Consider the following 27,654-nt stretch of genomic DNA (forward strand, 5'->3'; position numbering starts at 1 on the left):
CAACCTAAAATGTACCCCACAGGCTAATGTTCCAACCCTGCTCCCCAGCTAGCAACCCCAGCTAGTTAGAGAGGTTGTGGAACCTTCAGGAGTTGAGGCCTGTCTGGTGAGAGTAGGTGATTTAAGGGGTGCAACAATGAAGGTTATCGATGGACTCCTGCTTCAAGCTTGCTTTGTGGTTCCTGACCCACTGTCATACGAGGAGCCCCCCTGCACACACATCAGCCTCCACGACTCCCCTGGCTGATGCTGTGCCCAGGATCTGTGACTCTTCCTCCTCCACCTCCTCATATCCTTCCCATCCCAATGGACCACAATCCCCTAAAACCATGAAGCCCTCCGTCCTTGCTTCTGTCTGGTGTTTGGATCTCAGTGATTCAAAAGTAACCAATGCCCAGAAAGCCAGAGCCATCCCCAAACTGGGTGGTGGTGGCATGGGGCCACGGGTTTTTCCTGGTCCAGAAGATCACCTGTCACATAGTCCTGACACTGGGAATCATATGACCACTTATCCCTTACTCCCAGGAACCACCCTTCCATCCTAAGAACTGTGACTAGAACCCACAAAGGCTTCCCTACCAGTCAGGGCAATGCTTAAACAGGAAGACTTTAATGTACAGAGTCACTTAAAGATACTTCAGTCAACATGGACTGCACCACAGTGCTTTCATCAGTGCAAGACCCAGGAGCCAGGAAGATGGCTCAGTGGTTAAGCCCTTGCTCATGAGGGAGTGGGGGTGAGGGAATCCCTAGGGGCACTTCTATAATATCTCAGAGTGAGACCAAAATTTCAAAAGTTTGCCTTTTGAAGACTACCAGCCCTGACAGTGAAGTTACAGCATTAGGAATTGTGGATGTGCTTCTGGCCATGTGCCAATTATCTGCCTAGCCCCAGGCTGCCTAGAGCCTCTGGGTCCTGACAGAAATAACAACAGCCCTCATCCCAGGAAAGGTAAAAATTAATGAGGCAACGCGTCACCTGTGCTGCACAAAAGAGACCCCTATGTTATTCAGAGCAACATTATAAAAAAAAATTTAAAGGGGGGGCACCGAATGGCTGAGGTTAATGAGACTCTTAATTTCTTGGGGACCAATCGTTTCTTTCTTTCACTAGCTCCACAGAGGCAAGCTTAGCCTTTAGCTCTCTAAAGACAGCAGATTTGTCTTATTCCTAGACCGGTTTGGTGGAAACTGAAGGTAGCTGTCGCGCCTCAACCACCAGCATGCGACTGGAGCTCTCACTGGTTAGAGAGAACTGCAGGCTGCAGTCCTCTCCCCGGTAATCATCTGGAACCAGCAATTTAAAAAACAACAAAAAACCAAACCAAAACAAAACAAAAAACCTCACAAGGAGGTTGTTCTGAAGAAAAAAAAAAAAATCCCTGACCTAGCACAGCTGGATGGCTGCATTCAGGTCCCAATTTGAGTCACAATCCAGAAACGGCTGCCAAATCTTGCCACAGATCGGTATTTCTTTCAGAACTCTCAGGTGAGGGGTGGAGAGATTGCTCAGTGGTTAGAGCACTCATTGCTCTTGTAGAAGACCCGAGGCCAGTTCCCAGCATCCACATGGTAGCTCAGGAATACCTGTACCTCCAGTTCCAGGGGATCCAATGCCCTCTTCTGACCTCAGAGGGCACCAGGTATGCATGTGCTGAACGCATACACGGAGGCAAAACACTCATGTGCACAGAACAAACCAGAAAAACCAAACAACAACAGAAACCCCACTTCCCAGATGCCAAACCCTCCCTCAGTGAGGGGCAATCTCTGTCCAAATTCAGCACATGAAAAAAAATTCTTGTCACTGTGCTAAAAGAGACTTAAGCTCCATTTTCTGTAAAATTAAAAATGAGAAGAGACCAGAATGGTGGCTTGAGAACTCAGGTGTCGGCTTTGAGACACAGAGATTCCCAAGGTGAGATCTTTAGTCAGAAGCAAACACATGACAGAGAAGAAAGGGTTGTGGATGCAAGTCTGGGAAACTAAGAATTCTTCACAGGGCCTCTGACGTGTCTTTGTATCTGGAACTGCCAAGAGAGGGGTATACACTCTGCAATGCTCTCATATTTCTTTGGCCAAGAATCTTCCCCCACCCCTAGTCCTTTCTACTACTCCAGAAATGATACCCTTTCAATAGAAAGATGGCCTGGAAGGCAGCCTCTCAGGGGACTAGAGAGACTGCCATTAGCATATCTATCTTTCTACAGAATAGGTCTCTATGCCCGATATCAACTGCACAAAGACTGTTTTCCTCTTCCAGTAGCCTAGAAGCTGCCAGAAGGCTCTGGAGCCTTTTTTCTTACTCAAGATACTCACCTCGGGGTTTAAAAATAGCTTGTTCTTTTGGGAAAATGCCAGGAGACAGGTTAATCTTTAACAAGTGACTGGTCTATGGAGTTTGGCCTGGTCAGTGGGGTGGGAGCGTAGTCTGTCTGAAACAGCTGGGCCATGGAATACACCCCGTGGGTGCCCATCACCCATGGTAATAACAGAGCGGTATGAATGAATCCGGGGCAGGGTGACACCCAGCAGAGCTTTAAGGTCATAAGCCTCATAGAGGCTGCCAGGGGAAAGCTGGGGCTTTAGGGGCTTGGCTGGGTAGACTGGTATTTGTCCGCTATTGACTTTCTTCCAGAACCTCTTCCCTTCTTTGCACTACTGGGGTTTCAAGCCAGGGTTTTTGTCACACTCAGCACTGTGGAACTGCTGTGATTTAAGGATACCCATTGGGACTATCCAGAATAAAGACATCATTCCTGATTCTCTTGAAGCTGCCTATGGCTCTCAGGCTATTTTGGTTCACAAGGTACAAGCGAAAAGTGTCAATTTGGAGAAAACGGGTGTTCCAACATCAGGAGCCATTGTGCTCCCCCTGGCCCTTTTCTACAGACCTCCCTTTCCTGGCCTGCACTAAACAATCCTTTAGACTAAAGTTGAAGCCAGTGGCTGAAGATGTCCACTCAGCAAGTGAGATGGAGCAGAGTCCCCGCCCACCTCTGGATTCCTCTAGTCAGAAAGGGAAACAAATTTCATTCCTGGCTAAGCAGCCATTGGGAACTTTCTGTGCCAGTTGCATTGAGTCTTGACTGATATAACTGAGAACATAAAAAATTTTAAATTAGAACAAAAAGACAGCAACAAACAAACAATCATCAACAACAAAAACAACCAGAGAATTTTATGGAACCAAAAGAATGTGTTGTCTTTAGTCAGGTGTAGCAGCTTTAACACTCTGTCACCAGTCTCTGTCTCTCTCTCCCTCTCCCCTTCCCTCTCTCCCTCTCCCCTTCCCTGTCTGCTCTCCATTTTGCAGGGAACTGTAATCCCTTTAGTGTGCATTTCCTAAGAATAAGGACAAGAGTTCCCACACAGCAGTTGTTGAGCCCTGGAATTTTATGCACAATCTGTCACCTAATCTACAGTTCACAGTCCAATTGTCCCGAGTATGTCTTTGCCAATTCAGGATCAAATCAAGACCATACAGATATTTGTCCTGCCTCAAGTATCATTTTTGGGATAGGGGAAGCTATGTTTGGGGCGGGGGAGGCTATGTTTGCTTAGAACCCAGGGCCTCATGTGTGCTAGGCAAGTACTCTATCACTGAGTTACACTCTCAACTTCAATGAGAAGGAAATCAGAATTTGAAAGACACACCTCATTTGCACACGTAGCCTCTGTCTCTCGTATCCACCCTGACTCTTAATTAGAAGGTCTTTTCACTGACATATCTTCCTTTCAGGTTATGAGGTTTGAAGTGACATTTTGATTCATTCACATTTCCCTCAGACATGATCAACACTGGTACTTAGCAGGTGTATCACCTCAAGCTTCTTTTCTTTATGGTTTGGATGTATTCCTCACTTCTTTTCCAAGCCTATGTTTTTCATGCTGTTGAGCCAGTCCTGGACCCCTGACCATGGCATCTTATTCGGCTCACTTCCTACTGCCTGCCGTGCAACACCCTTCTTCTGTGACTCCCCAAATCTGCTTCCAAGAATCTACTGAATTCCAGGCACTGGGAGGCCCCCATCACTGCAGTGTTGTTGGAGACTGTCACTCATGCGGCCCTCTGTAGGACATTCCTGCAGCCAGGACTGCCACTTACAATGAATTCGTTAATGTAAGGGGAGGGGGGAGGGGCCTGCAGAAGCCATTGACTGGACCTGGAAGCTTGCACCATGCAAGCTTCTTAAACACAAATAGCTATTAAACAGTTGTCTGTGCTTTGTTCTGATTCTGTGGCAATCAATACCTTGCTATGCACTTGATAAAGGTGATTTAGGACACTGGATCTATTTGCCCTTGAGAGCTCCTCTTATCTGTGGTTACACAGGAGCCTTCCTGCTGATGGTGCCTACAGCCTTGCTGACCTTAATCCTTAGGGAGTGAGGTCTCACTGAGCTTCCCTCCTTAGGTGAAGACAATTCCTTGCATCCTGTACTACAGAGACATGGATTTAAAAAAAAAAATAATGAAATTGGCGGACACAGGTGAGTTTGTTGTTAAGATAACCATCATCTGCTGTAAGCAGTTCTGGAGGAATCCTGGGGTTGACAGGCTGGTGACAGCCTTGGAGTCGAAGCCACCTGCCTAGTCTGCAGCTAACAAGGCCCTGCTCCTTTACACACTTGGAGTGGTCCATCTCTAGCCCCCATCTGTCTGTCCGGGAGGTGCCTTTTTCTCTCTGTTCACCTTGGCTCAAAGACCAAACCCAGGGCATCAATGTCAGCAAGAAGAAGGGAAAGGATGGGAAGCCCACATTTCCTGTAAGTGAAATGCACAGCTCATTCTTCCTCTGTGTGAAATACTGCATCTTCACAAGGCAGTGCTAGGGCCAGCGTATGAAGGGTAAGAGAGTGGAAACTCCTGGCAGCTTCCAGTTTTCTCTGAGACCTGGAGTCAGAGAGGCTGGGGAGCCCCGGGAGGTTCAGTGCAAATGGAGTGGTTTAGATGCCTGGGATTATTGGACTCTCAGAATGGAAGCCATCTTCCAGCCCAGCTTCTTCAGGCAGAAGCTAAGGGATAGGTGTAGCAGAGTGCCAAGCCACGGACTTCCCCTTCCATTGCTCCTAAGGCCACTTTAAGGTGTCTTCTGCATTTCTTTCCCACAGATCTGAACTGAGAATTGGAAACCTCAGTGCCTTGTCTTTCCTATCCTTCCAACACTCAGCACCCAGCACCCAGCACCCAGCACCCAGCACCCAGCACCCAGCACCCAGCACCTCTAAGGCTTGCTCATCTTCCAGCACAGTGCAGAATGGGAGGTGAGGGGCCAGACTGGGATGGAGCTTTTAAGTGTTGGTTACAACTAGGTCACAGCATGGTAGTAATCGCTGTGTTTGGTGACCTCCTCCCATTCCTGTGTCACAGGATGTCACACCCACAAGCCCTCTGACCCGTGCCTTGGCCAGGCTTGGCCCTCTGGCTCTAAGTCACCAGCATGCCCCATCTCTACCCTGTGTCCTCACTGTCCCTCTCCTTGGCTTCCTTTTCTCCTGATCTTCATTATATCTAGAATGGTATCTCTTTACTTTTTTCTCACTACGCCATCTAAAGACCACCATCCGTCTAGTCTCCCCCACTAGTAGTTTGAGGCCAGTCATGACTACCTTGCAGACTGGATGCTGGGATTCACTTGTGTCTCCCAGCACAGGCTGGATTCCATTCACATCTGTGCCAAGCATGCACAGAGCCCTCAGTTCAATCTCCGGCACCGTAGGAAAACTATGCCTGCTGAAAAAGAGAGGCAGGTCAGACATTTTAGGCCCTGGTTACTCAGTCCTAAAAGGTTTGGCCTATGGTAAGGCAGCATCACAAGGCAGGCAACACATGATAGAACAAAACTACACTCCTCATGGAGGCCTGGATATCCCAGCAGTGCCATGGGCTCAAGACCAATCTCCCATGGTTAGGGAGATCTTACTCAAACTATAGCACTGGCACTCACTTTATAAGCTAATTATGAATGGTACATACAGAAGAACAAAAGAGGCCTTCCCTAGTCCTGTCTAGCTACTGATAGTATAGCATCAATAGTTATACCTGGCATCACTACTATTTGGGCAGCTCACTAGCAGCCCTTGGTGTCATTATTAGAGGAAGATAGCCCAGACTGGGGGTATAACTCAGCGGTAAACATGTACTCAGCATGTGCATGGCTGCATGTTTGACCCCCAGATCCCCCAAAAGGCAAAGGTACCAAGGAGATAGCTCAGTTGGCAGAATGCTTTCCCGGCAAGCATGAGAACCTGAGGTCAGATTCCCAGCACTCACACACAGACACATGCCAATGATCCCTGGACCGGAAGGAGGCAGGGAGAGCTCTAGGGTTTTCTGGCCAGCTGAGTGATCTCCAGGTTCCAGGTTCAGTGAGAGGCCCTGTCTCAAGAAATACCGTGGAAAGCAACTGAGAAAGACACACATTAATAACTTCTGATCTTCACAACACACACACACACACACACACACAGAGAGAGAGAGAGAGAGAGAGAGAGAGAGAGAGAGAGAGAGAGAGAGAGAGAGATTTTTAAGAGGAGAAAGAAAGAAAAGCATGTTTTTGTTTCATCGCTTTGAACAGAAACAAGGGACAGCTGCTTCCGAGTCCTGGGCTCTGTTCTGTTGTGTGAGCTGATCTGTGCAGCCACATTTAGATCCTAAATTGGGGTCTTAGTTCCTCCCTGATCCCAGGGAGTAACAAATTTCCTGGGGGTAATAAGACCTCCACTGTAAACTGCTGGCAATTTACTCTGCAGGCAGATGCACTCAGTAACCACAGGCAGTTGCTTGGTCCTCGTCAGCCTGGGTATGGGATAGCTGTGTCAGGACCGTGGCATGAGGACACCAGCATCGATGTGGTAAAGTGTGTCTCCTGCCCCATGTTCCCTCCACACTCCACCACACCGCCTGGGAGCCATGCTTCCGGCTCATCAGCCTGGAGCTCACAGGAGGGGACCGTTTATTTGTCTCCTTTAGTGCTTGTCTTAGGGTTTCTATTGCTGTGATGAAACAACATGGCCAGATGCAACTTGGGGAGGAAAACTTTATTTGGTTTATGCTTCCACATCACAGTTCATCATCAAAGGAAGTCAGGACAGGAACTCAAGCAGGCCAGGAACCTGGAGGCAGGAGCTGACGCAGGGGTCATGGAGGGGTGCTGCTTACTGGCTTGGGTCCCATGGCTTGCTCAGCCTGCTTCCTTATAGAGCCCTGACCACTGGCGCAGGGATAGCACCACCTACAATGGACTGAGCCCTCCCTCATCAACCAGGATTGCCATAATCTGATATTATGGAGGATTTCTTTCTTGTTTTGTTTTGTTTTGTTTTTCAAGACAGTTTCTCTGTTTAGCCCTGGCTGTTCTGAAACTCACTCTGCAGACCAGAGATCTGAGTGCCTCTGCCTCCAGAGTGCTGGGATTAAAGGCCTGAGCCGACATGCCTAGCTCCTGGAGCCATTTTCTTAACTGAGGTTCTTCCTCTCAGATGACTTTAGCTTAAGTGAAGTTGACATAAAACTACCCAGCACAGCTCTCAAAGAATGCCAGATAATCTTACTAATTTTTTAAATGTATTTTTATTTCCCCATAAAAATGGGAAGAGGCATGGTGACTATACTGGGATACTTCCTGTTGCATATTCCATTGGGAATGAGTTATTGTCTCAATGGGTGAAGTCTGGTCCTGTTTTGTCTTCCTTCCCTTTCTCCTCCTCCTCTTCTTCCTCAACCTATCTCCCCTGCCTCTTCCTCTGCCTCCTCTCCCATCTCTTCCTCCCTCTTCTCGTTTTGCTTCTTTAGTTAAAAACCCAACATTGTCATCCCCAACAATCACGCCATTCAGTTTGTTACTCAGGGGCTGGAAATGTGCCATCCTCTCGCCAGCTGTAGGCACTGTTGGTCCCTCCATGGACAGTCCCATAGCACTGTGATCTGCAGATGCAGGGGAAGTCAGGGTGCCCTTGATTGTGTGGATGGCCATTCTGGAGGGACACGGAGTTAGTACACAGCAATAGTGAGCAACGTGAATAGTCCTGTCTAGGCATGGATGGATGTCACATGCAGACATTCAAATATCACTGGAAAGTCCAATAAGGAGCATGTGTACGCTGTATGGGAGCTGAAGAGGTACTTCATAGAGTTGTCGTTCCAGACAGAGTAACAATGGAGGGTATCAGGGGATTTCTTCAGCATTAAAATCTTTACAAACAGGATCTGGAGAGAAGACTCTATGGTTAAGACGGTTTGTCATTCTCCCAGAGGACCTGAGTTCCCAGCACCCACATGACGTGGCTCACAGCTGCCAGTAGCTTCAGCTGATGTCCTCTGGTCTCCTTGGCAACTGTACTAACATGTGGATACCTATGTGTGTACAGGCAAGCACGCTTGTGTTTATGTGAGCACATGCATGTGCTCACACACACACAGGTGCAAGTGCATACACTTTAAAAATCTTATGGTCTAGAAATCACACAAAACATCACATAAATCCAGATATATTCCCATATACAGTGTGCACATAGAAATGTAACCATATGCTTTATAAGACTTAAATCACACCAGGAAAATCACCGGGAAGTGGAGCCAGGAGACAATTAGAACAGCCCCACGCGACCACAACAAAACTTTACCCCAAACAGACGAATGAAATTAAATCAACATGGAGTTGCCAGGCCATTTGCAGTAAGCAGAGCCTAATGTACAGTCTTCATCAGAGAACCTGACTGTCCATCCTGTGGTTTCCCAGGGCTCACTGCATAAACAAACAGGATATATATTATGTGTGTAGTGTACATGTATTCATTTGAAGCAGGCGGGTCAGTGAGGTAGATTTTTCTCAGAAAGCCAGGTGGTCTTGTCAGCCTGTTCTGGGTCCCAATGACTACCTCTTTTCAATACACACTTGTCTCGTGAAGAGACTGAGCTGCCTGCACTGCTGCAGGGTTTGGATCAGTGAAATTCTCCTAAAGTATTTTTAATTTGTTACAGATTAGAGTTGAGGGGGAAAAAAGCTCTGCTTTTAAAAAGTGTGTTTGTGTGTGTGTGTGTTCATGTGTGTGTGTATAAATGTATGTATGTGTGTACATATGTTATGTGTATGTGTGTGCATGTACTCATAACTATGAATGTATGTGGAGGCCAGAAAAGGGTGTCAAATGTCCTCTTCTCTCACTGTCCCTTATTGCTCTGGGGCAGGGTCTCTTCCTGAATCTGCTTCACCAGCTGGGCTGGAAGCCAGCAAGACCACACAGTGTTCTGGTTTTCCTTTCTTAGAGCTGGGGTCACAGGCATGCACGGAACATCCAGCTTGTTATGTGTGTGCTGGGATGCAAACTTTAGTTCTCATGGTTGTACAGCAGGTGCTCTAACTGCTGAGCCATCCTGTCACCTCTCCAGTCCTTAGTGAAGTTAAGTCAGTCAGTATGTATCGTGTGTGTGTGTGTGTGTGTGTGTGTGTGTGTGTGTGTGTGTGTGTACATTCAAGGAATGCTGTTTTGCATTTTTCAGTGCATTCAACAGTGAAAAGAGAAGGACTAACACTGAGTTATTTCAAATCTATAGTGTAATCTCAATGAATATTAAGATGGACATGTTGGCATGTACCTGTCTCAGCACTGAGCATCTGGAGTTCAAGGTCAACCTAGACTGTAAAACTAAGACCCTGTCGCAAGCAAAGGAGCAAGCAAGCAAGCAAGCAAGCAGACAAACATCATGATTACCTAATGTGTATATTATTAAGACTAATGTATACACATTCGTGAATTCTTAATTCAAAAGAAACAAATGTTTTTTGAAAAAATTTAAGTATCACCTATCATATCATCACATAGAAATGACAGCAAACGACTGTCAGACCATCTGTTTTCTTGACAAATACATTGTGAAAACAGTCTCGGTTAAAATAAAATAATATACACAATTAATGAACTGTCTTGTCTTTTTATGAATAGCATATCAGATTATTTTTCTTATGGAAGTATCTGGTACTATATTTCCATCCTCTGTGTGTGTGTGTGTGTGTGTGTGTGTGTGTGTGTGGTCAAATGGCTTCTTCTTTTATGGATGTAACACAATTCATCTTATTAGTTCCCTAATGTATATAACTCAATATCAAAAACAAATGCTAGCAAAAATCCTTACACAAAGCTGTGGTGTGGCTCAGAACTAAGGAAGTCCAGGGTCTACTGTCAGTGCGCATGCGCACACACATACACACACACACACACACACAGACACAGACATTACACACACACATATATACTTGTGCAGAGACTCACAGACAGATACATACGCACACAGGCATGCACACCACTCATGCACTTCTAATATCTATATATCCACAATTTCTCCGTTTAAAAATGTTTGCTTATATACAGCTAACCATATTTTCTATTCTAAAAGTCACCATAGATAAACCAAGAAGTAACTAAGTAGAAAGACAGATGGCAAAAGAGACCTGTCTATAATGCTTTACGTTCGTTGTTCCAACAGCAACATGCTTTGCCATTGTTGGTGCTTCTGAGCTAGAAAATCTGCAGAAGAGCAGGTTTACCCTGCAATAGAAGAAGTTCACGTCTGCAAATCTTACACCCAGGGATCAGAGACAGGAGGACTGATGAAAGTTCAAAGCCAACCAGGGTGACATAGTGAGACCCTGTCTCAAGAAACCAAACAACAGAGACAGCAAAACATTTATTTCAGTGGTCTCTGCAAGACTGGTCCCTTTGAGGGGTGGAGCCCACAGATGACTCTTTCTAGCTGTCTGAAGCATTGTTGGGGTAGCTGGGCCAACATCTGTCCTCTCTCCATTGCATCAACCTCATCATTTGTATCTGTAGATCTCTCTCCTGGTTTCCATGGGATGCAGGCTCTGGTACTCCCCCATAGTCTTCTACTCACCCCAGAGGCAAGAAGTGCCGAGGGGGACCCAGCTGACTCTAAGTACCGAAGCTGAACTGAAAACACATCCCCTGGGAAAGATGCCATTGCAAAGACGGCCGTGGAAACAAGCAAGACTTTCAGCAGTGTTTTTTTGCTGTTTGGGGAGATGCGTTGAGATGCCTTTGTGACAGAGAACTTCCATTCTCGGCTCTTTTCCATGTCACAGTTTGTCATCGCACCATGTGAAAGTCCCAGCCTATTCCTCAATGAGTGGTTTGTTGAGAGTCCTTTTCTTTCTGATTGCCAAGTCTGAAAACAATGAGTGTCTTCAACAGGCCACATTTTTACAGCAGGGTCACGTGTATGTGTATTCCTTTGTGCTTTCACTGGCCTGGTTGTATGTGATAAAAGACCATATTCTTAAAACACAGAATTGACCATGAGGAATAAGAAGGGAGAAAATCCAGCTGTGCTCTTCATCTTCCTAGGCACTGTGGGTCCTGGAGTCCCCAGCACAGGGCTCTAAAGAGAATTGACTGAGATCTTAGGGATTGTAATGAACAGAACCAAGATCTGAACCCAAACCCTCTGCTGCAGCATCCTTGTTTCTGATACTGTTATACAGCTAATCCTACCACATACAGCCATCAGGCCCTAGAGTAAAGTAGTGTGCGTGATGAGGCTGGAGGGATTGCTCAGTGGTTTAAAGCATTTGCCATAGAATTGTCAAGACTGGAGTTCAGATCTGCAGAACAGATGTAAATGCCAGGTAGACCTAATGGCCCATCTATAATTCCAGCCTCAAAAAGTGCAGATAGGAGATCTCCAGAGCAAGCTAGCCAGACAGACTAGCCAGACAGCTGAGCTCTGGATTAGACTGAGAGACCCTAATTCAATAAATAAGGTGGAATGGAAGAGCCATGAGGGATGACTCCTGATATCAGCTTCCAGCTTCATGTGTGTTTACATGAATGTGCAGGCACACACGTGTGTGCCCATACAAATGCACTCATGTGAGCAAATGCACACACACACACACACACACATATACACACAAGTGCAGACACACATAAACATTTGTATGTGCCTGCACAATTGCAGACATCCATACACACATATGTACAGAGAAAAAGAAAAAATAAAAATTGAACAGTTTTCACTATAGAGGAGAAATTTAATCTGTGGACTCTTAGCACAGTTTTGGTCTGGAAACCAGAGGTTAAAATTAAGGTACCACTGTGTGTATGCCTGGATCTGTTTCCTTTCATAGTCTTAAAATGACTGAAATCAAGCTGGGATTCATGCACACCTTCAATTCCAGAGGCAGGAGGATCTCTGCATTTGAGGCCAGCCTGGTTTATGAACTGCCAGGGCTAGACAGAGAAACTATGTCTTAAATAAATAAATAAATAAATAAATAAATAAATAAATAAAAGACAAATCCGTTTTATCTACCCAAACTAGAAGGCTCCTTGTGAGCAGCTCCTTCCCTGCCCTGAAGTAAGAAGAAGGAATGAACCAAGGCCTCCAGCATGCTGGGCAAGACTCCACCACTGAGTCACATACCACAACTGGAGAAACCAAATTGTCCCTTTAATGAAAAATCCTTCCCACACAGCCTTCTGGGGTCATTCAAAGAAAACCTGGCTGACTGCCAGGTCACCCTACAAAGTCTGCTAATGTAGATCTCCAGGCATCCAGAAAAAGAAAAAGGCCAAAACAAAACACAGAGAAAACTCGGAGACACAAAAACAATGCAGGAAACAGAAAGACTCTGAAGCCACTCTGCAGTCTTCGAAGTGTAAAGCTATCATATCCACGACACAGAGGCCAGGTATTCTCAGACATCAGGAACAGCCTCTTGGAAGTTAAAACTTGAGAAACAGAAGCACTTGTGGCACAGAAGAAACTCACAGGCAGAGAACACATGTGGATTTTCAGCGGGCAGGAGCTTCAATAGAGAGGACAGAGGAAATGCAGGGGAAAGCTGGGTATTTCCCCTTAAACTTTCAGAAAAGTGTGAGCTTGCATATTGAAAAGGGTCAAGTGGTCAAAATGGTTAATGGATAAACACTGAAATTGTGGTAAATTCCCACAAAATACCAGAATATAGAGGCAACTTACTCCTCAGACATCAATCAAGACCAACTCAAGGAGATGGGGAGGAGACAGAAAGAACTGAGAGAAATTTTTCAGGAAGATATTTGAATGGGCCACAGAAAAGGTGTTTGTTTCAAAGGACAGTTGCAATGACTGAGGCCAACTCACTTTCTACGATGCGCTGGGCAGCGCTGGGAAGCTGTGAATAGAGGAGTCCAGATGGGCTCCTAACATCACCTAACAAAGCTGTAGTAAAACTGTAAGTTTGTTCCTAATACCTAAAGGTAGCGGCGTATCGGAACACGCAGGGATAATAATAAAGCAGTGGGAAGGTGCTCCTGAGGATTCGGGTTCTGAACGTTCACAAATTTACCTCTCGCAGTAGTAACTGGCAGGTGTAACCCTTTGTGGGTGACATAGGGTGCTCTTCACAGGACCATTAGCTTTCCAGGAAGGTCAAAGGTTAATAGAATGTAAACTATAGACCGTACAGTGTACACTTGGGAGCCAATCACATGGATTTAAGGAAATGCTTTCAAACTAATCTCCCACCTCTGATGGAACTCTATTTTAAGAGACAGAAAACACTTTGTAGGTTTTTGTTATGTGTGCACAGATACACATATATGTGCAGGTGTGCATATGGATCTGTGTGTGTGTGTGTGTGTGTGTGTGTGTGTGTGTGTGTGTTTGGAAGTCAGAGCACAGAACAACCTTAGGTGTTATCTTCAGAAATATCATCCACCTTGATTTTAAGAGTAGGTCTTTCATTGGTTTGGAGTTTGCCATGTCGGCCAGGCTGGCTGTCCAGTGAGTCTCAAGAATCCCCGTTTCCTTCTCCTGGGATTACCTGCAAGCATCACCATACTGGGCTTTTATATTGAATTCTGGGGACTGAGTTTAGGTCATCAAGTTTGCAAGCCAAGCACTCTACTGTGGAGCCATTTCCCAGGCCCAAATATTTCTTACATTTCAAAAGGTATGGCTGCAGTGTGTGTCCATGGTAGAATGCTTCCTAGGATGTACAAGGCTCTTGGTTCCCTTATGAACCTGTGAGTTGAGACAGCTTTAGGGGGTAGAATGACCCTTTTACAGAGGTCACCTAATACCAACCAGAAACAATTCATACAACTGTACAACAATTGTACAACAATTCATAACAGTAGCAAAATCACAGTTATAAAATAGCAATAAAATAATTTTATGCTTGGGGGTCACCAACATGAAGAACTGTGTTAAAGGTCACAGCACCAGGGACGTTGAGAACCACTGTCTTATGGCACCACAAAAAATAAATAACTAATAAGCAAGCAAGCAAGAGTACATGAGCAGATTCTAGGTCTACAGTGTAGACTGGAAACTTAAACTTAGCTCCTCTGTCTCCCCTGATTATATTTGAATAATAAAGATGAAATTCTTCAAAATATATGCCAGCACACTCTCAGAAAGAACAAAAAGGTGGGAGGCAGACAGACATGACGTTCCTTTAAATATGGAGAACAGAAGGTGGGCTGCACTGTGTTAGCAGACAGACAGTTATGACAGAGAACCAGGCAGAAGGAGCCCTCACTTCTTTAAAAAATTAAATGAAAGTCCCTTTTTAAGTGGTTCATAAAAGCACCCAACGGAACACATTAGTGGCATCCTACATGAAGCTGTGACTTGTGTGTACTGCTTAAGTCAGGTTAAACATACCCGACTCCTCAAATAGCTATCATTTATTTACACAGTCAAAAGAAAACCTTTTATGCCTTTTAATTTTAATGAACTTTTGAAAGTATTAAAATTTGGATTCTAGAGACAAGAAAGTAGGCGTGAGCCCAGGCAGATGCTCAAGGGGTCCCTTAGGAATCTGTCAAAAAATCTGAGTCCTGATGAGCACAGGTGGCCCGTGGGGCACCTCCATTGTGATAACAATTTCCAAATCCTCATCCTCTGCAGAGAAAACTGGCAGAGTCTCATCTTGCCTTTGTTCTGATGACAGTACTCATAGTGACTTAGTCAGCAGAGCCCTGAGAGCCAAGCTGGACCCTTTACAGCCATTGTCTTAGTCCTTGAAACAGCCTGCAGTGACCACTTCATTTGCAGGATGACACTGCATGGGTGTCTTGAGCAAACGGCTCTCCACCCCTGCCGCCCACCAACCCCACCTTCTGCAGAGACCCGACCTATGGAATTCCCTATTTTCTATCAGAAGTGAACTGCCAAACGCCAGCTCCTTCAGCCCCCTGCCCCTGCACAGCTGTGTACTGTCTCTGCTTCCCATCCAGTTATGGAGAACTCCTTGGAGCCCAAGAGCACCACTCAGTAACCTGACTGTGTGGGCAGATGCCAATCCCTGCTTCCCAGCCTTGGCATGGACGGGCTGCTAACACCTGCCCCAGCACCTGATTAGCAGTCTTGCAGAAATCTAAGACAGTCTTTGTTTTATTCTATGTGGCATGAATCTTTCTTCTAAACACAATGATAAGAGCTAATTTTTAAAAATTGTAAAATGCCCCCCAAAAAGTCCTTGTGGGAGAAACAGAGTTATTACTTAATAGATTATTTTTTGTATTCTTGCTGGCTATTATATATAACTATATATTTGCAAGCTAATTTAATTTTTAGCTTGTCATTATACAGTAATGAGAATAATCCACTTTAAAATAAAATGAGGGGGTGGCTGGAGAGATGGCTCAGTGGTTAAGAGCATTAGCTGCTCTTCCAGAGGATCTGGGTTCAATCCCCACATGGCAGCTCACAGCTATCTGTCCAGATCCAGGAGATCTGACACCCTCATACAGACATACATGCAGGCAAAATGCCAATGCACATAAAAATAAATAAACCATTGAAATAAAAATAAACATAAATGGGACAGAGCAAAATGGCACGTGTCTTCAAGCCCAGCACTTGGGAGGCCGAGGCAATGAATAGCTATGAGTTAAAAACCAGCCTGGTCTATATAGTGAACTGCAGGATAGCCAGAGCTACACAGTGGAACCCTGTCAAAAAAAGGTGTGTGTGTGTGTGTGTGTGTGTGTGTGTGTGTGTTTGTGTGTATGTGTGTGCGCTTGCGCGCACGTGCTGGAATGTAGCTCAGTGGGAGATAATTTCCCTAATGCACCAGACCCTGAGTTTATCTCTAGAGCTGTAAATAAATAAATTACTAATGATAATAATTCATGAAAGAATATTCCAGTGGGGTTACTATTCTAAAAACCAATTATAGTTCATAATATTGGCCTCAGCCATATTACTCATAGATACACAGTTGCATGCCATGTGTCAAGTTTCCCTTTAATGATTCTTCTGCTAAAACCATGACTAAATTCAGGAGAATAGATTAGCCTCTCCTCTTCTTTCTCCTCCTCTTCTTCCTCATCCTCTTCTTCCTTTTCTTTCTCTCTTTTTCCTCCTCCTCCTTCTCTTTCCATCCTCATGTAAGCCTTTTGTACAGTATCAAATTTATTAAAACAGTAAGATCCAATGGGAATGTTCTAGAATATAAAGGGAATCTGATAGATTGCCTTTATGAAATTTACATGGTGATGATATAAATAGACTCTCAACAGGAAATTTGCCAAGCCAAAGAAGGACAGGAGTAGATGTCCTGGTCCTGTGGTGGGGCAGTTAGTCGTGCTGAGCAGGTAGCCAGGGCCGTAGCAGGAGGAAGGCAAGTGTGAGCAAGGGCTGGCCCTACCATGCACTCTACAGGACGGTCTCAGGTTTGATAGAGGCATACAGAGAGAGAGGAACTCTGGGTAGAGTCTGAGGCTGCTGGTGGTTAGAAGTGGGCACTGGCAGACCATCAAACAAGTGTCAGCACCTCACCAAACATCCTCTCATCCTTGGGAACTGGTCCAAGTTGGCAGCAGAGGCTGTCAGGATAGAATGTGATAACCTACAATTCCAGGAAAAGAGTCAAGCTTTTTTTTTTTTTTTTTTTTAATGCAGTCACCAGGAGAGGATGAGTTTGCTGGGCCAGGGCATCCTGGCCATGCCTGAGACTTTTGCAGCTCAGTGTCAGGGCTGCTGCAGACTCTGTCCTTTCAAGTCAGAGACTTATGTATGAGTTTCCACAAAGTGAATTCAACCAGACACTTAGATGCACTTTCTTCCCTTCTCTATGGTTGGTTTCTAGCTTCAAGCTTCAGAACTCTCTCCTGTTTCAACAATAGTGAAATTGATGGGTGGAGAGCCCAGATTTTTTTACTTTGGTGAGCTCATAGGATGGCGGAGACTTAGACTTTTCAGAAGTTTCCTCCACCAATAAAAGAAACATACTCTCTTCATTATGGCTCTGCTTGTAACAAAGCCCATGGAATATGCAACTGACTGCTGACTAAACTGATATACAAAGCTGCCTCTGAGTGTCAGTCCTGGGGTGTGTGCCCATGCCCTCTGCAGGAAGTCTGTTTAGACTTAATGGTAAGCCACACAACTAAGAAGGTACCAGAACAAAACAGGGATGCACTTCAAGTGATTGGCCTGGGCAGGGTTTTGCTTTGCTTTGTTTCGTTTTGTTTTGTTTGGATAAGATTTCAAAAGTATTCATGGAATCAAAGGTAAAAACAGATCAAATGAGTTTATATCAAACTAAAAACCTCTGTGTCATCAGTAGACACCCATTGTGTAGTGAGTCCAACTGCAGATGCTTCATCTGACCTGAGTTAACATCCAGAACATACACCGAAACTAGCATCTCAGTAGCAGGAAACAAAGAATCTGATTTTAAAATAGAGCAAAAAAAAAAATGTTTGTCCAGATAAATCACTTCTGAGAAGATTCACATTTCAGGAGACCAGGTGTATAAAAGCCAGCAGAAAAGACAATGCCAAGAAGTGGGATCAGGATGAGCAGTGTCCAGAGCTGTACAAGATACATACAAGATACATAAAGGGTGTCAAGATTTATACGAGATTTGTGATGTTGTGATGAGCCACAACATCAGCAAGAGAAGCGGGTCCTGGGATTCTGGGGTAGGAGGAAAGGGACCGTCACACTAAGCTAGACAGAGTGGCTGAATATAGTTGGCTTTCTTTGAAAACTATCAACATGACAACACAGGTTTAAAAAAATCTAGGAATTGCACAAACACTTAGTTGACTATTTTCATGACTTTGCTTTTCTAACAGGGTTTAGAATGTGCGGTGGAGTTACTCAGCAGGCAAAATGGCGGTTATAATCAAGACAGCTGGTCAGTTAAAGCTGGGCTACCGTGACATAAAATTGGCCAAGTAATAATAATAATAAAAAGATGCTTAGTAACATTGGTCATCAGATAATCCAAATCAAAACCACCTTGGCTCAAATGTCGGTAATCAAAAGTTAAGAAGCCATACTCTGGTAGGCTGTGGAGAGACCAGAAGCTCTGCACATGGTTGGTGGGAATGTAAATGACCATAGCTATGTTGGAAAACAGTACGGCGTTCCTCAAAAACCTGAAAACAAGACTTATATGATTTAAAAGTTCAACTGGTAGATAGTCAAAGGAAAGAAAATCAATATGGTAAGAAGACACCTGTACCTCACGTTTTGTACAAAATGAAATCAATCTAATTGCTCACATAGGTGAATTGATAAAGAAAATTGTTATACCTCTATAATGGGATATGACTTAGGCATAAAAAGAATAAAATCTTGTCATTTGTAGCATGTTGGACCTGGAAGACGTCACACTCAGGAAATAAGCCAAACACAGAAAAAAAGCACTGGATGACCTCACTCATGCAGAACCTAAGACCTGATGTCACAGAAGTAGAGAGCGACTTTGATTCTCAAAGGCTGAGAGAGAAGAGGGGAAAGAAAACAGGGTAAGATTTGTCACTGGCATAAAATACATAGATGGGAGGAATAAATCCTGGTGTTCACACAGCAGGATGACTACAGTTAACAAGATGTATTGCATTCAAAAATAACTAGAAGAGAGGGTTTCAAATGGCCCTGTCACAAAGAAATTACTAAAGCTTGAAATTATAATGTGCTAATTACCACAGCTTGATTGTTACAGAAGATAAATTTGTATAAAACATTAAATTACACCCCATAAATATGTATGGTTCATATATGTCAAATCAAACAACAAAAAAACAATACAGAACCAAGTCAAAATACAAGAGCCTTGGCTCAAGGTCAAGAGAGGGAGAATGCAAACAACACAGTCTTCTAGGTCCTTTGAATTCTTTCTGCACCCAACAAAGATGTTTCAACCTAAAGAGTGGGCAGCATTGAACACTTCCTCTTGACTAATAGAGACACGATATTTTTAAATTGTTTCTGTGGCTTAGAGAAGGGAAACTTAAGATATAAGTGAACTGAGAATAGATCCAGTGTCGCTGTCCGTACTATTTATAGACATCAGACTACCCATGTTTCTTACCCCCTTCCCATGTGCCCACTTTCCAGCCCAGGAAACAGTGTCCAGACTATCCCTTCATTTCCCAGTCCCCAGGGACCGTGTCCACCACCACAGGAGGCTGCCAGGGAACGCTGTGGGGCTGAATTAAGGGAGGAGACAGGTGTGGTCAGTTTATGAAGACCAACCTCCTTTGATTCACAGCCAGAAAAATCTCTGGGAAACTAGAGACTTTTTCTTTATTTCAATAATCCAGAGCTCTCAGGTCAGAAAACTATGGGCCTTCACAGAGAATGAGGCGGGCATTTGCCAAGACTGTAGCACCAGGAAAAAAACGTGGGCAGCAAGGTTTATTTCTTCTTTTATAGAAATAAAGGAAAGAAGAAAAAGGGAAGGAAGGAAGGAAGGAAGGAAGGAAGGAAGGAAGGAAGGAAGGAAGGAAGGAAACAAGCAAGCATGAGCTTCAGGGATGGACGACAGAGGTCCTGGGACACCTAATAGCCCACCCAACACCACCCCCCTGCACCCCTGCACTGCCCTGTTTTGGGAAGACAAGGTCTGGTGAGGTTGCCCAATCTGGACTAGAAGACAGATCTGGCAGGGCCATTTTGTTTGGCAAGCACAATGCACTTTTAGGTATTTTAATTAGTTGCCGACCTGTAAAGATCTGGTGGTTCACGTTAACAAATGGAAAGCTAGATCCGTGGATCCTTCCAACCTCCAGCCGAGCTGGCTGGCCTGAGTGTAGGCTCCTGCTGTCCTCCCCAGTTAACCCCGTTAGACCATGGCTTCTCTCAGCACTTGCGCCCCCTGCCTGCCCCTGCGGCAACAGATCTGGGCATCTGAGGCATGCTGTTAGTTCATTTTCTTACCCAGAGAGCTCTGAAAACGGATTCACCCCTGGAATCCGGCCAAATGACTTATAATCTGAGCCTGGGAAATGACCTGGGCTCTAGAAGAGGCTTAAAGGTCCAAGATCTGGATCCAGGGCTAAGAGTGGCTAAGGTCAAAGTGGTGATAACTTACTTTCTTCTAGATGCTCCTTGGCAGTGAACGGCCCCATTTTATAATCTCTTTGTTGCATCCAATTAGGGTCTGATTTTCCTGTCTCCCTCTAGCTCTGCCCCCATTTGGCAGTAACTTACTTCTCTTTCCGTAACACTGCCTCGGTGTCTTGGCGCTTTCCTGTTTGGACCGACCCATTCTCAATACCTCACAGTTCCCCTGCATTTTCATTCAAGACCAGGGAACACTGGGAATAGCATCCTTTATCTCATGACTGAATTCAATAGAACGGCTTGCTTTGGCTTCTGTCTCATACTTTATACCTCAGAACCATATTGGTTGCTTTTCACAGGACTTTTCCTTAGTCATAATCTGATTTTAATTAACAAGGAACTGAGAAACCACACCATGTCACCGTTAAAATCGAGATTTAGTGCAAATTCAAGCACTAAATACCAAACCTCACTTTGGAGTCAGGACCATAATCTCCTAATGTAAAATTAAAAGGCCCACACAATCCATATTATATATCCATAATAGATTTAGTTTCCTACCTATATACTAATTTATAATCAGTTGAGTTTCTAAGCTACATTTGCTTGGGGCTTTCCTGCATGTTAAAATGCTCCCTCTTTCTGTTTGCTTTCTTCTCTTGTCTGGCTTGCTCTTATTAAATCAAGCCTCAAAGGTCAGACTGACAAAGGCTCCTCAGCTAGGAAACAGAACCGGAAGAGCAGCCCAGACCTTAGTGTGTCTCTTAAGCAGATCTGGAGATCACTTTGTTGCTCAGGTTAAGCCTGAGGAGATGCAGACCTGGAAAGTTCCAGCACTTGTTCATGGCCTGCATCGCTAACCGGCACTAGTCTTGAATCTGTAGTACCTTCTAGAGAAGGCCATGTCTTCCGTAACCCACACCCCGGGATGCTGCAAGCTGGACATGAGAAATCACAGGGAAGCAAAAGCAAGCCTTACACAGAGATCTCAGGGGACTGGAACCAGACGGGCTTTTGAACCAGATAGGCATCAAAGGGGACCCCAGTATCTGAAGAAGGCATTTGGGAGCCACCGAGCTGTGTTGAGCATTTCTGGGAACGGTTTGGGGAAAGCCAAATTCCTCAAGAGATAACACAGATCTCAGGGAGACCTTGTATTTTTTGCCAGATGTGTAAAGTTGAAAATCTTCCCCAAAATTAAATATAAAAACTAAATTGAACACTAAGGTTTCCACTAGCAAGCAATGACGACATCAAACAAACCCACCACGCCCTTTCATAACATTCGTAATTTGAGAAAGAGGGAATTGGGGTCTTTTCGTTTGTCTCTAGTCTCCAAATACATGCTTGTCCTGGAAAAACAAACACCATGTGCAGGGAAGGAAGAGATCAGCTTGAAGCCTGGCAGAGAGGCTTGAAGTCTCAGAACTCGGAAATCCTCCTGGGATCCAGACCCAGGGGCAGTGAGCCTGTTGCCCAACTAGTCGGCTTCAGAGAGGACCGCAGCAACCCCTAGGCAGTGCACAAAGATCCCCAGGGGCGGGAGGGCATAAGCTATGTCTCATTGCTGTGAGCCAACCCTATGTGTGCCTTGTCGCCTTTCCCAAGTGGCTAGACAGGATTGTACACCTCAGCCTCCTAGGCCCAGGGTTCTTTTGTGTTGGGTTCGAAGACAGGCGCAGTCTTAGAGCGATGCTCTTAAGTCACTCCCGCGGCTGCCAGGGCTGCAGCCTACTCGCGCCACCTCCAGGCTAGACTTAGTGACTTGCGTCCCAAGTACCCCTTACCCGTCCCCCACAGCCTGATCTTTCACCCATCGCTGTCTAAGACTTCCAGTCGCGAAGCCAGAAACGTTCCGAGCCTGTTGCCTGCTCGGGGCGAGGTGGCAGATACTCACGTTTCAAGTGTTTGCCAAAGTGCCCGAACTCTGGTCACCAACCAGAACCACGAGGAAGATCTGCGGGACCGCTTTGCAGGCAGCGAGAAAGAACAAGCAGACGCCCAGCAGGCAGCCCCGTATTTTCCCCCGAGCTCCCCCAAAATGCTTCTCCGTGCCGCCAACGCAGCTGCCAGGTTTAATAACTGTGTCAGACAGCCCGCCCCTCCCCTCACGGGGGCGCCGCAGATGACAGGCGGGAGACCCAGTTGGCGCCTAGCACTGCAGTCTCCCAGCCTTGGCCGCAGTAAAGATTACACGAAGACACACGACGCCAAGGTTCAATTGTCAAAGAACCATCAAAAAACCTCGCTTCTTTCCTATTCACTTGGGACATATATCTGATGGGTTCCCCACAGCATTTCAGAAAACAAGACGAGTGAACCAAACCAACGACGAGTACTATGCAGAAGAGCTAACCTGCATCTCAAATGGAAAGGACCTTATGCATCCTCCTCCAGCCCAGTTCTGACTTGATTCCTGGGCTTTGGTGGGATATCCTGCGCACCGCGCGACGCGCAACAAAACTATGCTACTGTGCCTCAGGTTTCAGTGGCACACGTCAACTCCCTAGTCTGTTCCTAGGACTCTGTTCCACAGGACCTTACTGTATGAGTTCGCTCCACTGCGGTTCATCCACTCGAACCATTTCCCAATCGCAAGTGGCTCCTGGAGACGAGCCGGATACACCAAGCTGGGAGGAATCTTCGGTTCGGTTTTAAAAGTGCACCACGAAAGCGGAATATTCCACCCAAAGTTATGATCCGCAAGTACAAGGCCTGTCTGAGAACTCCTCAGCTTAGCGGCCACGCCTCTCAGTTCCCCAAGGGTCCTCACCCTAGCTAGCTCCACCCTAAGGGCGCTTTTCTGGGCACGCACCTGCTTCCACGCTGCTGAGTGGTTGCCTTGGAAACCCTGGAGAGAGCTGGTGCTCCCTGCAGACACGCTGTTGCCCTGACAACTGAGACCCAGCTCTTGGGCGTGCCAGGAAGAATGTAAATGGATGCTACATTAAATACGGATTCGGGGCTATAGGAGGAACTGGTTGGTAGGACTGGGATGCGAAAATAGCAGTATTAGGGTATGGAGGCTGAGCTTCAAGATCCTGGGTGGGGTCGGTGGGTATCGCAGTCTAGAAATATTGTGTTCTTCACCAAGCGTGGTTACATTTGGCTGTAAAACAAATTCCGGAGTTCTTCTAGTGCATCTCTTTCACTCTGCTTAGGATGTTTAAATGGGATTTCCCAGCAGGAACTGGTCCCAGGTAGGAATAAGTAAAAGGCCTTAAGTATGTTGAAAAGAATGAAGGCCTACTGGGGATAGTGGTTAACCATGGGGCGATGCCCTATGCAGACCTGGGAGCATTCTGGCTGCGATGAGCACGTGGCTAACACAATTTCACTCGTTGTTTGAGAAAGCTAGGGCCTGGGAAAACAAACTGTACTTATTAAAAACCCGAATGTGCACGTGGCATCTTGAGATCTGAGTAAGGGGCTTAAATCCATCAAGCCACATATAGGTGCTTCTCTTCAGGGTAGGGCACCATGGGGAGGACTCAGCTGAAAACCAAAGTCCTGGGTGAAGGCTACAAAGACTATGAATGCTGGGATGGAAGAGCCAGCGAGTGTTTGTTTGCAACGCTTCACTTTAAGTAAGAGAAAGGATTCAAAGAATGATGGGAAACAAAACATTCACAGTCCACACATTAGAAATCTATAAAAATGTGAAATTTAGATGACAGCTGACTCTTTTGTATCTCTGCAACAGTGAAGCAGAACCCAGCGGGTTATTTTCAAAGTACTGACAGAAAATAGCTATTGTATTAGTTTGGGGTTCTCTAAAGAACAGAACCAATAACCCATGAACTGAGGATCTGTGGCATGACCTCATCACTCCTTAAAGGTCCTGTCTCTTACCACGAATTTCAAGTGTTCTGGCAAATGTGGTGCTTTGAATGAGAACGGCCCCCATAAGCTCATTTATTTGAATACCTGGTCTCCAGCTGGTGGAATTGCTTGATGAGGCTTGTGGCCTCATTGAAGAAAGTGTGTCCCAATAGAGTGGGCTTTGAGGTTTCAAATGCCCATGTCACTCCCAATTAGTTTTTTCTGTTTGAAGATAAAAGACAAACGCTCTCAGCTACGGCTTCAGAGCCATACCTTCTTGTCTACTGTTTTGTTTTCTTCCTGGACTCCAACCCTCTGAAACTGTAAGCCCTTAATAAATCCTTTCTTCTACAAGTTGCTTTGGTCATAGTGTCTTATCCCAGCAATAGAAAAGTAATGCAGACAGTGGGGCTCTTCAGCCTGTAGCATACCTTAACAAAACGGACAAAGAGGAATTTTCTTCTCTATAATTTATCCATCAATTTAAGTTGCTATGTTCCTGTAGCAGGAGTTTCTCTACACATAAAACCCACAAATTTAATCTGCCTTTCTTTATCCCTCCCACTCCGCCACATCCCTAACTGAACACAGAATCCAGATGTGGTGGGCAGGCACGCCACCACTGAGCTTCAGGTGTAGCTCCAGCTAAGAATTTCCCAACAGTGTCTACATTTGTCTATGTGTTCATCCATCCCTCCCTCCCTCCCTTCCTCCCTCTCTCCTTCTCCACCCCTCCATACCCACCCACTCTCTAATTCTCTCTAAGTCTCTCTGCTATTGAATGGAAGCTAGGGTCCAGCACATGCTAGACTGCATGTTTAAGGGTGTTGCATGACCATTTGGTGATTGCCTAGCCCACTGTTCTAAAGACCTCAAGCCACAGCCACAGGGATACACCATGCATGCCTGGGCTTATTGCTGTATCCCAGGGCTGGGCACATATTCAGCCCTGATAAATATTTGTTAAATAAACAAGCCCTGCCCCAAAGCAATCTTGAACCCTGGAAAACCTGACCACACATCTTCTCTCCAGCTCAACTGTGATCACCTTCAATTCCATCATCATAATCTTTCCAAACGAAAATTGAAAGTGGGACAGTTAGAAACCATTTTGTTCCATTACAGGAACTGCTTTTACTGGGCTCGATGCCCAGCCTGGACTCAGGGGACCACCATGTGAGAGGGAACACAGAGAAGCAGGGAGCTGTGTCTGTGAGCTGCTTGGCTGGCTGGCCAATTTCCTTCCGTTTCGAGTCTTCTCTGGCCCTGCAGACTCAGGGTACTGTCTCGTTCAAGGTTGAAATTCCAGGTAGTCCTTTTAAAGCACGATGATTCAATTAACCATTTTCAGAGCATGTGAGTATCAGGGCCAAAGCCCTTTGGGATCAGACTGAATGCAGAAGGGCAGGCTGCAGACTCTCAGAGAGAGGGATGAGGTCAAAGAGTATTGGACATTTCTCTCCCCCAAAATTAAGTAGACTCACCACTTATTTGAACTTGGTCTTCGGTTATTTATCTACACACACCACACCTACTTCCCTTCCAGGTCAGGACCAAGTGCCCAGATCCTTCCTGTTTGTTATGAGTTCTCAGAAAAGAAAAAAGAAAGAAAAAAGAAAGCACAGGCTAGACAAGCATCTATTTTTCTATCATGTACAGCACACAAATCTGTAGCTACAAACTATGCATTTGCTACTTAAAATCAATAGTTTTGTAAGGCAAGAGCTCAAATCCATATGCACCATAGGCAGATGTTTTATCACAGAGCTATATCCCCAGGCCATTTGTTGACCACTTGAGCGTGTGACATCGCATCCACTGCTATTTCTGATCCTATGTCTACACCCCTCCTAGCATTGAGACCTGAAGTTTCCAGAGGCAATTTGACTTGGGTGACACTGAACACATTCCAAATCCCTAGAGGAGGTGTTCACAGTTTTTAACCAACTGTCACTCTCACTGTGTCCTTTAGACACTGGCACTCACCCAGGAGATGTGTGCTGGGGTGGGGGGCAGGGGGGGAATTAGCCTACTTATCTCACAGTAGCTGCCTCTAGCAGACATCAAAGCTTTTACCCTAAGTAACGTCTATGGAGATCCAGATACTAGAGTTACACAGCTATTTTTCATGTGTGGAGGTCTACTCCTGGGCTGCATGCAGGAGTGGAAGCTGTTTGGTGGAACCCAGGGATAACACCACTTCCATTTAAGGGAGAGTAAAGAGGAGAGATGATGACCAGAAACCTGGGTTAGGCTATGTCTTAGGGTTGTACTGCTGTGAACAGACACTATGACCAAGGCAACTCTTTTAAGGACAACATTTAATTGGGGCTGGCTTACAGGTTCAGAGAATCAGTCCATCATCATCAAGGTGGGAGCATGGCAGTATCCATAGTGCAGGAGGAGCTCAGAGTTCTACATCTTCATTTGAAGACAGCTAGCAGAATACTGGCTTCCAGGCAGCTAGGATGAGGGTCTTATAGCCCACACCCACCGTGACACACCCACTCCAACAGGGCCACACCTTCTAATTGTGCTACTCCCTGGGCTGAACATATACAGACCATCACAGGCTATATAGCCCTTAGCCTCACTTCCAGGTCCTATGTCTGCCAGCTAGCTTCATTTCCTAAAGCTTCCACAAAATCCTGAGACAGCACTATCATTGACTCTCAATCAACTGTTGGAGGGAATGAGCCTGTGAGGACATTTACACTGAAGCCCTACCTACCAGTGGCTCAAGGGTAAGTCCTCAGGCTGGGATGTGCCACATTTCCTTGCCCCTTTTATCAGGTGTGGTTTTGACATGAACACTGCATCATTCATGAGTACAAGTATCCTTTATGGTCAACTTTTTTTTACATGATATTCTCTATAACGCCCCTTTCCCGCTCATGTTTATATGAATTTGTCTGTCTGAAAAGAAAATGCAGAACTTGACAAGGTGATGAGCACCAAGAATGCCAAGTACCTGGGAGGCTGAGGCAGGAGGATGAAGAGTTTGAGACCAGCCTGTGCTGTATATAGTGAGTGCCAGCCCAGCCTGACCTACACAGTGAGAACCTGCCTCAAAAACAATAAATAAATAAATAAATAAATAAATATCCATTAATTAAAAATAAAAAAGATGCAGATATTATCCCAGGAAGACCAAGGTCCAGATGTTCTTTCAAGACACATAGACAGCTGTGAAGAGACTGGCCACATCAAGCCTGGAGACCTCCAACCCATTATCTCACCCTAACCTGCTGTGTGTCCCATGGAAGGAAGCCCATTGTACTCCTGAGCCCTAGAGGGTGCCCACTTGGTACAATGGTTTGAATAAAAATGGCCCCCATAGGCTCATATATTTCAATGCTTGACCCTCAGGGAGTGGCACAGTTTGAAAGGATTAGGAGGTGTGGCCTTGTTGGAGGAAGTGTGTCACTGGGGGATGGGCTTTGCAGCTTCAAGGGCTCACACCAGGCCCCATGGAGTTCTCTCTTCCTGATGCCTGCAGATTCAGTTGCAGAACTT

General features: G+C 45.5%; 1 protein-coding gene across 1 annotated transcript in view; it reads right to left on the reverse strand.

Moving 5' to 3' along the window:
* Nucleotides 1-23,046, reverse strand: part of Trim2 (tripartite motif containing 2) — a 145,818-nt gene extending 122,772 nt beyond the window's left edge. Inside the window, exon 1 of the mRNA XM_076932588.1 lies at nt 22,861-23,046. The gene's annotated coding sequence lies outside the window, so the exon portion shown is untranslated. The remainder of the gene's footprint in view (nt 1-22,860) is intronic.
* Nucleotides 23,047-27,654: the final 4,608 nt, after the last annotated feature.

The sequence above is a fragment of the Arvicanthis niloticus genome, chromosome 4 (genome assembly GCF_011762505.2).
Source record: "Arvicanthis niloticus isolate mArvNil1 chromosome 4, mArvNil1.pat.X, whole genome shotgun sequence".
Classification (NCBI taxonomy): Eukaryota; Metazoa; Chordata; class Mammalia; order Rodentia; family Muridae; genus Arvicanthis; species Arvicanthis niloticus.